This window comes from Sus scrofa, chromosome 5 (genome assembly GCF_054392235.1).
Source record: "Sus scrofa isolate SSC_HxYL_T2T_F1_AM1 chromosome 5, Sscrofa_HxYL_maternal_Yorkshire_Landrace_v2.0, whole genome shotgun sequence".
In the NCBI taxonomy this organism is placed as follows: Eukaryota; Metazoa; Chordata; class Mammalia; order Artiodactyla; family Suidae; genus Sus; species Sus scrofa.
Window position 1 is genome coordinate 29,646,722 of NC_139387.1, and position 12,003 is coordinate 29,658,724.

Consider the following 12,003-nt stretch of genomic DNA (forward strand, 5'->3'; position numbering starts at 1 on the left):
AGAGGATAATATATCATGACCAAATCACATTTATTCTAGGAATGAACACTGTTTCACACTTCACAAATCATTTAATGGGATTCTCTAAAGTAGGAAAAAAAAAAGGAAAATATATATGGTTTTCTCCCCATATGCAAAATATGCTCTCATTACTTATAGATGGTATGTATGATTGTGTATGTGGAAAACCATAAGGATCAAAGACAAACACTTAGAAATAATCAGTAGATTTGGCAATGTACCTAGGTATAAGGTCAATATTTTAAAATGGATTTTTGTATGGAGTTCCCATTGTGACACAGTAGAAATGAATCTGACTGGTATCCATGAGGATGTGGGTTCGATCTCTGGCCTCACTTATTGGGTCAGGGATCCACCATTGCCATAAGCTGTGGTGTAGATCACAGATGCATCTTGGATCCCACATTGCTACGGCTGTGGCATAGATTGGCAGCTGCAGTTCTGATTGGACCTTTAGCCTGGGAAGCTCCATGTACTGCAGGTGCGACCCAAAAAAGCAAAAAAAGAAAAAAGAAAATTTAAAAAAATAAATAAAATAGATTTTTTGTACATCAGCAATAAAAAATAAAAAGTGAATCTTAAAAATATAGATATATGAACAATATATTGTTCATATGTATTTACTACTAACAATAAGTATAATAACAGGTGTGAAAACTTCCACATTGATAATCATAAAATATTAGCATAAGAAATCAGTGATGAACTAAACAAAAAGAGGAATTTACCATGTTTTGGGATGTAGAAAGTGAATATGTTTGAGTCTCATTTCTACTCTAATAACACTATTTAGTCTGTGTAATATTAGTGAAATATTGACAGCTGTGTGTGTGTGTGTGTGTGTGTGTGTGTGTGTAAGTAAACTCAAAAGCCTAGAATGATCAAGATAACACTGAAGAAGAATGTAGCTATTAGTATACCGGCTAAGATTTAAGACTTACTCTTAAGCTATAATCATTAAGACAGTATATATTGTCATAGATAAAAACACAAATTCAGAGAAAATAAAGCAATGACATAGAATAGCGTGCATTTAAACAGATCCAAACATATGTATAATCACTTGATTTATGACTGCAATTTAATGTGGAAAGCTGATATTTCCCAAAATTGGTGCTGGACTGACAATATATTTAGTACTCATAACAAACAAAAACTGACTTTATCTGCCTCAAAGATCAACTCTAAGAGGAAAAATAGAAAACTTTTAAATGAATATATATGAAAATACCCTTATGTCTTTGATATAGATGAAGATTTCTTAAATAAGATGTAGGAGTCAATAATAAAAGAAGTATGATAAATGAGCCTTCAGTAAAATGAAGGACATTTGTCAATTAAAATAACAATTAAGTAAGTTAACATAAACACAGATTACATTCTGGGAGAAGATCTCAGTACAACCCTTATCTGAAAAATATCTCATATCCAAAATATATTTAAAATTCTAATGAATTATTTACAAGAAAAATATAGTCAACCCCATTAAATAGACCACAGACTTCAACAGGCACTTGGAAAATGTGGGTTTCAAAATGGTCATTCCCAACAAAAAGTGGTTCACCTCACTATTCATGTGAGAAATGCAACCACTAAAACATCTCAATCTGAAAATCCTGATACTACTAAGTGTTGATGAGGATATACAACAGATTAAACATTTTTATGTTGTTAGGGTAGGTATAAATTACTAAAACAACTTTGGACAGCTGTTTTTAAGTACCTTCTGAGTACTATTAGAAATATATTTCCAAAAATAGGGAGTAGTAATGTCCATAAAATACATGAACAAGAACGTCCCTAGCAGTTCCACTGCTGTGTTGGAAAAAAACTAAATATCCATCAATGGCAAGATGGGTGAATAATTTGTAATAGAGTTTATAAAATGGATACTACACATTGTGATACTACACAATGAAAACAAATGAGCCATTTTACAACATGAGTGAATTTACAAAAATATCCATATACCCCTAATGTTTACACCCCTGCCTTTTTTTTTTTTTCCTACACTTTGGGTTATAGCCTCCTGCCATGTTTCTCAGCCTCAGTCTCATGCCTTTCTTCCTGAGATGCTTTATGAACTTTGACTTCCAAATCTAACATCTAAAATTCAGCTCTCTCAATTCTCATACTCATATCCAGAGCCACAATTTCTTATCCAAATCCATCGAGATTCTCAAGAAAAAAAATTGTAAATCCCATTTTTTAAAATCATATCCACCTGCCTAAAAGAGGAGTTGCCTATCTGTTATACAACCATGGCTTAATTCAGTTTCAAAATACACACAGATACATCCTTCCTTCCCTGTCATCTTAGCCATTTGCTAGGATATGTGCATGTCTTCTCAAGAGGATAGATTCTTTTATTTTAGGCATGGAAACATGGAGAAAATATCTCTGTAGGTTTTGTGATGGAAGGTATAATCAGGGTATTATTAAATGTATGTATCTACTAAATGGAATATATAAGAGAAGAAATTTGCTGGAGTCAAACAATTAGGATACTAATTTACTTTTTTCCCCCACTGGTTAAAGAACTCTGTTTTACCCTATATATACACTATTGCTGGTTCTTCTAAACATAACTGAAACACTCAAGTAGACAGATTTTTCTCATCACTTATGTTACACTGACTCAATCTGTAATTAAAATGCACAACTCCATGACATAGTCAAACTTCAGCGTTGTGTTAAATTCTCCCTCATTTCCATTTTCTCAAGAGTACTCCATGTCTGGCCAACAGGAAGCACTCATGCATTCCTTACCCTGTCAAATTCTAAGAAAACAAGCCTTGAAACACAACCACCTCTCCTTTGGCTCATCCATCAGCACTTACTGTGCTCTTGCCTCATGCTTTGGTTTCTCAGATGGCCCACAAGTTGCCCCAAATTCAGGAAATAGCATCTCAATATCTATAACAGGTCACAGTAAAGCCCTTGACACAACACTGAATGAGAGGGAAATACTTTCTACCTTTCTCCTTGGTAAAGCCAGGATCATAGTAGAACAATATTTTAATAGGCTTGAGGCATATAATATCTAGATTATCATATAAGTAACAGAAGCCAAAGGAAAAGGAGTAATACATACTACTAAGGATTAGGTGAATTCAAATGACTGGTTTTATAGAGCAACATTTTCTTCTGTAGAAAAAAAGAACTTAATAAATGTCAAAATGGGAGCATCAGGAAAAAATTAAATCATTCCTGTTATTTTGAGATCTTGCCTTCTCTAGAGATATATTTGAACTTTTTAACCTTTTAAGTCATAAGTTATAAAGATAGCTTGTTAATGCCTGATGCCATATCAAAGACATCTTTTCAGGCATATCCAGAGTACATTTTCATAAAACATCAATTTAGGTTCTGTCAGTTACATCTGCTCCTGAGAGATTTCATCAGTCACATTGTGTTAAATCACATGACTTTACATGAAATGATTGAGAGCATGCAGATAGAACACATCCAAATATGTAGATTTCAATAGAAAATTTTAAAACAACCCACAAGAACTTCATATACCAAGAATTTTAACATGACTTTATTCCACAAATAGATTTTAACTCAGAGAGTTAAATAAACACAATGTAGAACATTAAAAGTCAAATTAAAAAGACAATTTTTCTCTCAAAAAATGTGAAGTTTTATGGAATTTTCTTAGCAAGTACTAAAGTATAGAATATTCAAACTTTTTAATGATTTAAAAAAAACCATTTAATTTCAAATAATTCTACATGTATCAAGTCCAGGGTATTTAGTTACCAAAATCTATTCAAAGGAGTCAAATTCAGTGCCAATGAAGGAGAAGTCATATTAAATGGGGCTTGGTGAGAACATTCTTATGAAATTAATTTTATTATTCCTTTACATAAAATCCATGAAGAGTCTAATTCCTTAACTACCTTACAATCTTCTGTTTTATCTTTTGAGATGTCGTAGGATATATTACCTGCAAGAAATACTCTCAAACTCACTTAAGAAAAGCAATAAAGTTTCAAAATGTCTGTTAAAAATTATATTTTGATTTCACCAGAATTAGAAATCCATACAACAAGAAGTCTCTCAGTCTTTCTTTCTCTGTCTTTTTTTTTAAGGCTGCTCTATTCTCTTTTCTGCAGACCACCTACCTTCTTCTATAAGGTATAAATCTTTGGTTTTTCATATATTCCTCTCATGCATTATTTGGGATTATCATGAGGTATCTCTTTGTCTCAGAATTATATGATTCTGTGAATCCAGTGCTTAACAGTTTGACAAATTCAAGTCCCATTCTTAAATTCCACTTCCTAGATAAAAAAATCCACTTGCTATAACTTTATTCAAAGATGGAGTTACCATTGTGGCTCAATGGTAACAAATCTGACTAGGATCCCTGAGGATGTGGGTTCGATTCCTGGCCCACGGCAGATTCCTGGTTAAGGATGTGACATTGCCGTGAGCAGTGATGTAGGTTGCAGACGTGGCTCGGACCCCATGTTGCTGTGGCTGTGGTGTAAGTAGGAGGCTACAGCTCCAATTCAACCCCTAGTCTGGGAACTTCCATATGCCACAGGTGCAGCCCTTAAAAAAAAAGGAAAACAAAATAAAACAAAACAGAACAAAAGGTGTATAGCACTCCAAAGCAAATTTTCTAGGAAAGAATTAAGGTGGTGCAAAATGATGGTCATTTTTAACACCCAGTACCCAAGTATGTTTGATCTTGGCAGAGCTATGGAAAGCTTAATCTTGGCCTAATTTTTCTGTGCCCATAATTTTTATCCACTTTATATATAAATCAGCTTGATTTATTATCAGTAATTTGCAACTTTTTTTCTTTCTTTCTTTCTTTCTTTCTTTCTTTTTTTTTTTTTTTTTTTGCCTTTTAGGGCCACACTTGTGGCATATGGAAATTCCCAAGCTAGGGATCGAATCTGAGCTACAGCTGCCAGCCTATGCTACAGCCACAGCCATTGCAATGCAGGATCCCTGCCACATCTATGACCTACACCACAGCTCTCAGCAACTCTGGATCCCTGACCAAGTGAGCAAGGCCAGGGATCGAACCTGTATCCTTATAGATACTAGTCAGATTCATTTCTGCTGTGCCACAATGGGAATTCACATCTGTAACTTTTTTATAACTCTTTTCTTAAATATTTTTTAAATAGAAATTATTTTTAATTTGATAATTTTAAATCACTGTCAACAATCATTGAACATTCTTTTAATTAGCAAATGAATTATACACTGGATCTGTAACTATGGTTTACTATTTCTACCATCACAGTTATATTTTTTCTAATAGCAGCTTTCAAACATTCTGTGCATAGCATGGTTTAATGGTTTATCTTATTACAATACAGATTCCAAACTAATTTGTGTCTAAGATTTTCAGCCACTAATTTCAACAAAATCAGCGAGATAAAAAAATAAACCGAAACAAAATGTTATATGTTACACAGAATGTGAGTCGCATATCAGGTGCTAAGTATTTATAGTATTTGTGCTTTAAAATCTATCAATTAACCTTCCATTTATAACTAATTTCATCAGTAGACAATTAATTGCACACTAATTTATGACCTTGCAGTATTACTGGGTGACTCTTCAGGAGTTTTATTCTTGTTTGGGATGGTATAATGAGTTGTGAATGATCCTGTTAAAAAAGATTTTGGAAGTTTCATTATAAAATGTCCTGATGAGGAGTAATAAGTAGCCAGACAGAGAAGGGAAGAGCAAATGGGAGATTTTATGATGGAAACCTCGTTATTAAAACACCTACAAAATAACCAATACCTGGATTTGTGATACACAGAAAGCTCTGATGAGAGAGCTAATAGCACTTTCCATGTATGTTGAACCCTTTTCCTTTAATTTTCTCTCTTCCTTTGCCCAACAGTGTGGAAATCAGAAACAGCAGCTTTTCAGGAATGAAAGGAGGAAATGAGAGGAAATCCAGTATACTCCCCCTTTTCTCAGTGACTCACAACACTCTCAGGTCGGTTGGTCCAAGAAGAGACACAAAGACATAAATAAGAGGGCATATTTTTAATTTAAATAATTATAGATTAAATTGCCTGCCCTTGATTCACCTCCTCTCTGCTCCTTTTTTAATTTTTATTTTTAACTAATTTAGTAGATTCCCAGATGATGTTTGAACGTGTTACAAACTAAGCTTCCCTACTTGCTCAATACAAACAACTCCATGGAGTGATCTATTTTCTACGACCTAGCCCCTTGTACACTCTAATCATTTTCAAAGCTCTGGTATAGGATCTTTGGGTCCCTGAGTAAGAAAGAACCTTGTACCTTAAGGAGACCAGTTCTGATGACCTGATCATAAATAAAGGATGTGAAGGTAGTCATTCCAGAGGATAAAAAGAGGTCTCCAGTACACTGGGTACTCGCTTCATGATTTCATCCTGGGCTGTACTTGGTTCCTCAGATGTGAAACTATGACCAATTTTTGGCACTTCATCTCTTTGCCCCTCTGTCACATCAGAGGATGTCACGTCATCTTTGCCCCTCTGTATGTTGCCAGAGCAGCCAGTGATCATATCAGAATTTATCCTTTAAGCTTTCCTTGGCATTTATGGTAAACAACAAGGGAAATCCTCCAAAAGGCATGCACATTTATTGAACCATGGGGAAGAATCAGAATATAAAAATTAGACTTTAGGTTCAAACAAATAATTAGAGATCCCAAGCCTATGATCAATATGCCAAATCTAGGTTTAGCACAATTTTTTTAAAATTTTGGCAAACATTTTAAGACAGAATATTTTGCATAAAAAACCATATTTGGAGACTATTATGGAACTCTCGTCCTCTTAACAGGCCCACAGTCCTACCTGTCAGGTATCAAAAGGGTTTGAGTGTGCCCGTACACTTTGTACAGGCATATGCTCTCTTATTTGTCAGAGTCCCTACACTGACATTTTATATATATATATGTGTGTGTGTGTGTGTGTGTGTGTGTGTGTGTGTGTATGTATGTATGTATGTATGTATAGTGACATATATAGGAATTAGTATTCTCCAAAGAAATGGAGCCAATATATATGTGATATGTGTCAGGATATATTACTTTTAAAAATGTTCATTTGATTATGAAGGCTGAGAAATCCTTAAACCTCAAAATCTGAGGTGGGCAAGCTGAAGACCCAGGATAACCAGTACAAAAGCTGGCAAGCTCAAAAACCACAAAGAACCAACTTCTATTTGAGTAAAAAGGCAGGAAAAGACCAATGACCCACCTAAAGCAGTCAGACAGGAGAAGTTCTCTCTTACTCAGCCCTTTTGTTTAATCCAAGTCTTCAAATAATGGGAAGAGACTCCCTCATAATAGGGAGGGGAAGCTGCTTTACTCACCTACTGATTCAAAAGTTACTCTCATCCAGAAATACACTCCCAGATACATGCAGGATGATGTTTAACCCAACATCTGGGCACCATAAGAATAATCATCATAATAGGCTAATCCAGAGGTGACAATTTCATAAGCTTTCAGAGATATGGCTGCTAATAAACTCGATGACATTACGGCCGTGACTCAGGCTAAGTCTCAATTCTGAAGGTGATTATGTTCTACTTGGGGAGGAAACTGCAAAGCAGTAAGTGTAACTACTGTGAAGGTAATGAACTTACTACATCTATTTGGCCTTATTGTAGCCTTACCATCTGTATCCCTGAAAAGTGTGGCAACTACAGCAGTGCTAGTCATCACGCTGCCACCTAGGGGCTGCCAGATTGCTTGATAACCAGTCTGTGACAACTCTGATAGGAATCTGTAAATGTCATGTGGGAGGGTTTCAGGACATTAAAATGATCATATCCGAATCAGTACCTACCACCTACGTTCCCTTCTAGAACTTATGCCTGGGAGGATTTGCAAATCCTCCAATTAGAATATGGGCAGCAACGACTCCTGTCAAAACGTAACCATTCACAAACAGCAGCAACACTCCTGCTCAGATCATCCAGGGAAAATGGGGAAGGAAAAGTAGCTTATTTTGTACCAAAAAGATCAGTTTGGAATATAAATTTTATATATATAAACAAATGGATTCATCTAATAAAATCCCTTAACGTGGAGGAGATTTTATGACAATACGAACCATTGTTTGAAGTTAAGATTAGAGGAAGAAATTAAAACTATTTTCCTGTAATCAAACCTAAAATTTAATCTGAAAATATATCTGTTTCACAGGAACATTAGGTTATTCCTTTCTTTTTATTTTCAGAGACTTTTTTTGCAGTATCTATATATAAAATGTAACAGTAAAAAACATTTAGTTTTAAGTATTTTGTCATCAAAATTATGTTTAAAAATTTGAAAAAACAAATAATAGAAATATATTAAATTATTTTAACTGTTAAATTTCTTTCTGCCTATGGAAGATTAAGGAAATTTGGTTTATTTCCTTCATTAGCATAACATTGAAATGTATGCCTCTTATCCAGATTATACTGATTATATATGTATATTTTAATGTCTGCATCTACAGCATATGGAAGTTCTCAGGCTACAAGCTGAATAAGAGCTGCAGCTTCAGGTGTATACCACAGCCACAGCAATACCAGATCCAAGCCGTACCTGCAACCTACACCACAGTTTGTGGCAATGCTGGATTCTTAACCCACTGAGTAAGGCCAGAGATGGAACCCATATCTTCATAGAGACAATGTCAGGTGCTTAACCTACTGAGTCACAACAGGAACTTCAAAACCTGATGTATACTTAAAGTCTGTTTAATTTTTAACAACATTTGTCTTGGTTGTTCTGAATCAGTTTTTTTTTTTTTTTTCCCAAGATCTGAAAGCCACTGCCTAAAGTACTTGGTTTAATTGAAATCTATATTATTTTTTCCCATTCCTAAGCATCTATCAAGAGAAAACCATGACTTGAAAAGATACATGAACTCCAATATTCATTGCAGCACTATTTTTAATAGCCGAGACATGGAAACAATCCAAATGCCCACCGACAAAGGAGTGGTTGAAGATGTGGTACATATACACAATGGAATATTACTCAGCCATAAAAAGGAAAGAAATAATGGCATTTGCCGCAACATGGGTGGACACAGAAATTATCATGCTAAGTGAGGTCAGTGAGACAGTGAGACGTGAGACACCAACATCAAATATTATCACTTACATGTGGAATCTTAAAAAAGAACACAATGAACTTTGCAGAACAGATACTGACTCACAGACTTTGAAAAAACTATGGTTTCCAAATGAGACAGATTGTGAGGTGGAGGATTCGCTGGGGGTTTGGGATGGAAATGCTATAAAATTTGGTTGTGATGATCATTGTACAACTATAAATGTAATAAAATTCACCAAGTAATAAGAAAATGAAATTTCTGTTGGCAAAAAAATAAATAAAATAAAATCTATGTTGTTTCTGTTACAGTTGTTTCTAATAAATTATATATAACTTAAATATTCACCATAAGATTTTATTTTGTTTGAACCAAACATTATAAATCATTTCTAACCAAAATTGCATTAGAAAAATTATTAAAATAATAGACAGTAAATTTATGTAACTGTAAAGCATTAGTCATATGTAGAAATGCTTGTGCTGTAATATTCCATCTTGAGTAAGACCTGGTGAGATTAAGAGTTCCTCAAATTAATGAGGTTCATAGAGAAGATGAAACTTCTGAGTATTTGAAGAACAGTGGGTTCCAAATATTTCTTATTTGTGTTTAAAATGTGGCTATGTTGAAAACCATGATTGGAAACAAACTAGATTCCTAGTTTCCTGATTTATCAGCCCACAGGCACAGCTTTTGGGATTGAATATGCTTTTACCCCACTAACAAAAGTCACCCTGAGCATCATGGTAGAGATCTTAATATACACCATTATTTTCTTCTGAGCACAGGGGAAGATTATATTTGCTTGTTTTCATGTATGTACAATCAAATGATTAGTTTTAGCAATGAAAAGTGTGTAAAAATAGTGTGTCCTTAGGTCAAAGTGTTTTATTGCTAATACAAGAGCCTCTAGAAACCACAGAGGTCACATATCTAGGTGGTACAGTTTCAAGACATAAAACTTTCGTATCCTGTACATCTGAATCACCAAGTATTGCAGAGGTTCCACTGACCCTGGACACAATGTTATGTAGGCAAAAAATGAATCTGTTGGGTTAAGCAACTGGGGTTAAGGAATAATTATTTACTGTGAAGTTGTCTAGTCTATACTAATACAGTGTTTGCATATATTAGCACCATTAGCAACAACAGAATAGCATCTCTCCAGCAGACTACTAAAGATGATTCTATCTACTTTTCCCATGAAAATTCTATTCTATGTGGATGTTTATTTACCTTTTGTTCCCTATTTTTCCATTTTTTTCTAAAACTAAATCTATAAAAATTACTGAGACTAACCTCTTTATTCAATGTTATCATGCATTTATTTCTTAGCTTGTTTGGAGTCTAAGGTTTGTTTTGTGTTTTGTTTTTATAGCATATGAGAAAAAGGGTTCATTGCTCCTTTTAATTTAAATAATTTTAGCTACCTATTAGGTTGCAAATATGCATTGTGTACCCAGAGTTATATCTTATAAAATATTTTTCAATGTTTAGCATTTTTAATAGAGTTATTGTGCCATACTGTGTTACATGAATAGCTTTACCATGAGCAGTCTATCTAGCATATTTAGATTCTGAATCCTATCTCCTTTTAATGTTATCTACTCTATTTTAGAGTTTTCCTTTTTTTAGGGTTTTTCTTTTTTTCTGGACTCCGTGCACGATGGACTCCAAACTTGTTCTGATCTGTACATATATATGACTCTCCAAGCTTAGCCATCTGTTTCTGCATGAATTTTTTTTCTTTTACAGCTTTATGCTATTATCTAATGGTAATATATTTTGTAGGAAATATAATTATTGATTTTTAAAACAATGTTTCCTATTAGAAAATAAGTGACACCGTAATTTTTAAAGAATTGTAGATAAACCAAAATAGCAGCAAATCTACTTCTTAATTAATAAAACAATGCAAATTACTTCATCTGTTTTTTGTGATCCATGTGTATTTTCAATAGCCGTTTCAGGTACATAAGAAAATATTTCCATCCCTTGTCTTCCAGGACTCTGTTTACTCAAGTTAAAAGTGACAACTGCTTGAAATATTTCTGATATCTAAGTGAACATAAAAGGAAGGACATTATGCATTCATATGATTAAGTAATACTTCCCTGATAACGTTTATTTACATTTCTCCAGGGAGTGCTTAAATTTGACACTTCATCATAAAACAAAGCAGTGTATGTGTAAAGCAAGTTTTGTGTTTGAATCAAAGCAATATATTTTAAAAACTGTGTTAAAGTTGTTTATAAAGTGATGTTGTTATATGGCACAGTTTTTCTTCTTAGAAAATAACTAAAGTAGCCAAAGACGGGAGTAAGAAAGTGGATGGTAGTTAAAGGGATTCTTGTTGAAAACAGAAAGATTAAACTTAATATCATGTATCATTAAATTATTTAATTATTCTTGTTCATAATTTACTTAAGGAAAGTACATTAACTCAGAATAAGAATGTCAGTTAAGACAACTCATGGAGTTCCCTGGTGGTCTAGTGTTAAGGATTCGGTGTAGTAACTGCCATGGCTTGGGTTCGATTCCTCAGCATGAGGAAAACACAAAACCAAACCAAACCAAACCTCATGAAAGACTGTCAAAATTTTAGTAAATTAAAATGAAGTCATAGCTTAAATTGTGCCTTAATCTGAATTTATTTTCCAACTGAAACAATCTAGTCAAGCAGTATCAATGCATATCAATCCTTCAGAAAAAAACTAAGGCTTATCTGGATTAAACCCTTCACTGAAGCTCTGAGGAGACTGCGATTCAGAAAAACAAAGTGAGGTATGCATGTCTTACAACTCATGACTAACTTTTAGCCTTTCAAGTTCACTACTGCTTTTCTTGTTTCTCTCCTTTTTTTTTTTTTTTTCTGTTATTTATTAGTCAT

At 33.9% G+C, this 12,003-nt stretch overlaps 1 long non-coding RNA gene across 3 annotated transcripts in view; it reads left to right on the forward strand.

Annotated features, from left to right (window-relative positions):
- The window catches only part of LOC102167263 (uncharacterized), a 384,081-nt gene that overhangs the window by 336,831 nt on the left and 35,247 nt on the right, over positions 1–12,003 (forward strand). Inside the window, exons 3-4 of one of the 3 annotated variants that reach the window (XR_014803463.1) lie at positions 4,119–4,164; positions 5,903–9,050. The exons of the other annotated variants lie outside the window; for them this stretch is intronic. This is a non-coding gene — a long non-coding RNA (uncharacterized LOC102167263). Of the gene's footprint in view, positions 1–4,118; positions 4,165–5,902; positions 9,051–12,003 lie in introns of those variants that run through there. 3 annotated transcript variants of the gene reach the window in all.